This window comes from Lactuca saligna, chromosome 5 (genome assembly GCF_052625555.1).
Source record: "Lactuca saligna cultivar CGN05327 chromosome 5, ASM5262555v1, whole genome shotgun sequence".
Taxonomy (NCBI): domain Eukaryota; kingdom Viridiplantae; phylum Streptophyta; class Magnoliopsida; order Asterales; family Asteraceae; genus Lactuca; species Lactuca saligna.
The window spans coordinates 109528695-109533989 of NC_136421.1; the positions used below are offsets into that span (position 1 = coordinate 109528695).

General features: G+C 32.8%; 1 long non-coding RNA gene across 1 annotated transcript; it reads right to left on the reverse strand.

Annotated features, from left to right (window-relative positions):
• Positions 1-2331: 2331 nt before the first annotated feature.
• LOC144997819 (uncharacterized) lies at positions 2332-3043 on the reverse strand. Its single transcript, XR_013659954.1, has 3 exons — positions 2884-3043; positions 2758-2793; positions 2332-2632 (listed from the first exon to the last, which is right to left on the reverse strand). It is a non-coding gene; the product is annotated as an uncharacterized LOC144997819 (long non-coding RNA).
• Between the last annotated feature and the right edge of the window lie 2252 nt (positions 3044-5295).

Below are 5295 nucleotides of genomic sequence, written 5' to 3' on the forward strand. Positions count from 1 at the left end.
CCAGCCATCGACGTCGGTGTATGTGACTAATTTTCCGAAGGCAACGACTGTGAAGGAGCTTTGGAGGATTTGTGAACAGTATGGAACAATCATGAATATTTATTTGGCTAGAAAGTTGTCGAAACAAGGTAAAATGTTTGCTTTTACTAGATTCATGCGTGTACAGGATGTCGATCGTCTGATACAAATTTTATGAACCATTTTGAATGGAAGTTTCCACCTGTTTGCAAATGGGGACTTGAACACATAATCTACACCGATTGCGCCAAGGAAGGATTCAAAGGATTGGAGATTAATTATATTGGGGGCCTGTCGGTTTAAAATAAATTTTGGTTGTAACATTTTTATTTAATATTAAATGTATATGTTTTATAAAAATAAATTTTATTTAAGTTTAAAAAGAAATCAAAAATTAACTGAATGTGCTAGATGTTGGTGATTTTGATCATCAATGTTATTTCAGTGTAATGAGATTACTTTGTGTGTGACCAAAAATGATCTTGATAAATGTTAAACAAGTAAGGAAGGTGTAGAGTACACACTTGTTTAGTTTGATCAAGTTTCAAAGTACACTGTCATTTAGGGGCGAAGCCCCTGAACGAACGGGGGTCCGGGCGCAGCGTCCAAGGGGCGGCAGCCCCTACGGGGTCCAAGGGGCAGAGCCCCTGGCTGGGATCGACCCTTATCCATTGGTTTGACCCTTATCCATATATCCGTTTTATGACAGTTTTTATGGTTTTATGACAGTTTAAAACTGTCATATGACAGTTTTCAGACAAAGTTGTTAAAAGTTGGTTTTGGTCTCATTTTCTTGTACATACGAAAATATCATCAAACATTCTTTGTTCTTGTCTCTCTGAGTCTTATCCAATTGAAGATTTGGGAGTACCACCAAATACTTCGATTTGAAAGTGATAATCACAATTCTCAGAATTCCAACCCTTTCTAAACCCAAATTTCTAACACTAGAGGTGTTTTCCATTCCTTATCCTTATGAAATGCCAAACAAAAGATGCTAATGAGGTGGCAGCATGAAAAATAATGTGTTAATGTGTTAAGGGTATTACCATTCCTTTTAACCTAATGGTGAGACCCATAATAATAGAAAGATCCTAATTATGATAGAGAAAATGTCTAAGGAAGTGTTTGGGAGTGATTATGATTAAAACCAATTATATCTTATCACATTTAACTTGTTTTAATAGAAATGTTTGTATTTGTTATTTATATGTTCTAATTAGATTTCTTTGTATTTAATATAGTATTTTTCTAATATATATCTTTTAATTATTTTCAATCATTGACATTTCTTCGGATTATTGTGTTTTACTTGATGGCTGGCGTTTTGGCCATAGGCGATGATGGATATGATCATGAGTCGTGAGTACCCACCGCTTTAGCTTCAATGTGGTCGAAGTCCTGGTCAATGTGATTTGGATGGTGCTTTTAATTCTTATTATGATTTAATAGTATTCCATTCATTTTTCAATTTTATCCCTTTGATTTTTTTTCCTATTTTGTTTTTTTATTGTTTTAATTCTTTTATAATTTATTATTATTATTATTATTATTATTATATTTTAATATTATTATTATTTTTTTATTGTTATAAATTCCGCATAACATTCGGACATCATTATAAATTCGAACGGCTATATAAAATCAGTTTGTAAATATTTTTTTTTATATTTCAATATTAATATTTTTATTTTTAATATTGCTAAAAATTGCGAACAACATTTTATAAATCGAACATTATAAATTTGAACGGCTATATAGCCGTTTGAATTTATATTATCGTCCGGATGTGTTAAAATTTTATGCAAAGTTTATAATAATAATAATAATAATAATAATAATAATAATAATAATAATAACTAAAAAATAAAATTTGAAAACAAAAAAAAACAACAAAAGACAAAAAAGAAAAATATCAAATAAATATCGAAATTTTGATTTAGTTGATTTTATACGTAGAAAAAATGGTTAAGAGGGGTATACTTTATTATTATTTGTAATTTTCAAACGTTTTTTTCTGTAAGAAAACAATAATATATTTTTTTATACGATAATAATATAAACTAGTAAAAAAACCCTTAGCTTCCCAGCAACGGGACTAATTTTTGGATGATAAAATTTGGAGGCAGTTCTAGTACTCGATGACAAAACTAAGAGGAAGATGAAGCAGAGGCACTTCAAGTATCCCTCGATGATAAAACGAAGAGGAAGAGGAAGCATGATTTGGGCCAACAAGTTCATTTTTAAGGTGGATCATGTCAAACCTCTATGCTAAACAAAAATCGAGTTCAAAGGATTCTTACTACTTTCAACTTTTAACTCTCGCAATCCAAGTATATACTAATTTTTATTAAAAAAAAATTAATAATAAAAAAAGAACTTACATTTACATCATACGCGATAATAAACTCCTACCTCGTATATAAATGTTCTATCTCATACCTGTGAAAGGTTCTTCTGATTATTGTTGAGCTCTATTTCATTGTAGTCCTTCTTCAATCCCAAAACTTCATCAAAACCACTACTTTTTGCTCCATGCTACCCATACATCCAAACCCATATCAAAATTTTACTCAATTCCAAAAAGGTAAGTTCTTGACGAAAAATTTGTCACCTTGAAGAAAAAACAGAACGCCAAGATTTAGGGATTTGTTATAAGTTGCTACTTATTGCTGCAGAAGTAAAGGCGAAGGAAATTGCAGAAGTAAATAATGAATAACAGGGGTAAGAGGGTTAGACCTTTGGTAAATAGAATCAAGAATGAAAAACCTACAACTGTTCAAAATTAAAACATGAAAAGGGAGTTTCAACAAATATTATAAAATCATGAGGCGTGAAGCAAAACATCAATTATACAGGACAAACCTGGAGTAAGGAAATTGCAATAACTAACGATAAACCTGTTAAGTGGTTGATTGTTGAAGTCACTAGTCAAAAGGTGGTGTTTACTGGTTGTTGCAGTCATTAGTCCAAAGGTTATCGCGTGATGTGTCTCCGACATGGAGTCGTGTCTGGCTCTGTTCGACATGTGGGTCAAGTATCGCCAGACAAAGAAAAGTAATTTATATAATTAATATTAGGTTTGAATCAGTTTGATGGTTATTTTGTTTGTTCTAAATTTGAAAGTAATTTATATAATTAATATTAGGTTTGAATCAATTTGATGGTTATTTTGTTTCTTCTAAATTTTAAAGTAATTTATGAAATAGCAGTTGAAGTTTCGGGGTAATGGAAAGCCATATGCACATATGAAATACCATTATTATTTTGTCTTTTGCAATATTATGCTGTTACAAGTGTTTGATTCAAACCTAATATTAATTAGACAAAACTACAAAAATGATCCCTGTGGTATGCATTTTTTTGGAGGTTTAGTCCAAACCCCGATTTTTTTGGATTAGTGGTCCTTTTGAGCAAGTTTCTTTGCGAATTTAATCCATCGGTAAACTGAAATTACTGCAATCCCCTTCTGATTTATTTTTTATGTTTTTTTTCTTTTCAATTTAAATGAAAAAATAATTCATTAATTAATTTTGGGCCCACTCTCTCTCTCTTTCTCTCTCTCACACACACACACACACAAAAAAAAAAAAACCACGTATCTTTTTCTCCCCACCTCACCTATAACTCAAAGCCATTAAAAATCAAATTAGTAAAAAGGATGATACGAGAGTAACAAAAATGGTGGTGTGTTGCGGTTTATCAAAAGGAAAGAGAAAAGTTTTGGGGCTTGATTCGTTTTTTTATTGATAGAGCTAAAGGGGGAGATGGAGGATCTATGTCTCCTGGTGACGAATGAAAGTACATAGGATCTATGTCTCCAGGTGACGAATGTAAGTACAGAGGCTTCTTGATGGGTGATTTCAGAAGGAGGCAGTGAGAGGGGATGTATGTTGAAGATGAAGAACAAGATTACAACATCAGACAGGTTCGTTGATTTGGACCTGGAAGACGAGAAAGATACGAGAGGAGGGAGAGAAGACAATAAAAAAACATCACTCCTCCATTACTAGCAGCTGCTTGACAACCTCTCCGGTGAGAACTTAAAAGGTTTTCTGGTGATCTACTATGGTTGATTCATGGGTAAAAGGACAAATCAAGATGTAACAGTTATGTGTTCAACGACTTATCATAACCCAAATCACAAATCAAAGTTGCAAGTGGTGGTTCCGGTGTCGTAGATGTCGGTGGTTGTTGCAGTGGAGGCCGATGACGACTATGATCGGAGGTGTTGATTGTGGTACAAAGGTGAAATCGATTCCTCCATTTTTTTTGCTCAAATTCATTTGACCTAAATTGTAGGTGGGTAATTGTGGGAATATGCTTATATAAGTTACAAAACCTGCAAAAAAAAAATGTACAACAAAAAATGTATAACAAAGTGAATATGCAACAGATGTATTCAGAAGGGATGGGAGTGGATTTGGTTCATGAAGCACACCAGTCGATGAGAAAACCATCCAACAGAGCGATTCCAAATTCAAATGGGTTTACATACTATTTTCTTGTTATTCACTGTGTGTATATGAGTTTCAATTTTTCAGTGTGTGTATTGGACCCAATCAAGTGTGTGTATCGAATCGATCAAGTTTGTTCGTGAATGGACATACCCATTTCTGATCAATTTTGTTGATACATACTTGCAGATATAATTTTGATTTGGGTGCTTTTAAATCGCAAACACTACCTATCACCCTCATAGATCCACCGCTCCACCCCAACTGCCTTTTCATTTACATTATGATTTTATTTTGAAAATCTAGTTTTCTCTAGGTTATTGAAGATTGATTGAGCATTGAAGAAAAGAGAAATGGGAATCCATGGTTGCAGGTGGGTATACGAGAGAGAGAGAGAGAGAGAGAGAGAGAGGGGTGGGTCCTCTATTATTTTTTAATTGTTAAAATAAATATTAAATTTAAAAAAATGAAAGGAAAATGAAAAATAAATACCCCCAGGGTATTATAGTCATTTCAATTTCGGATGGACTATTTTCACATACAAACTAGTCCAAAAGGACCACAAAGCCAAAAAAGTCGTAGTTTGGACTAAAACCCCAAAAAAATGCATACCACAGGGACCATTTTTGTAGTTTTGTCTAATTAATATTAGGTTTGAATCAAACACTTGTAACAGCATAATATTGCAAAAGACAAAATAATAATGGTATTTCATATGTGCATATGGCTTTCCATTACCCCGAAACTTCAACTGCTATTTCATAAGCTTGCTTCTATAATTGGCAAAGGAATGATGCCTTTCATTGATCAGTAATGGCAT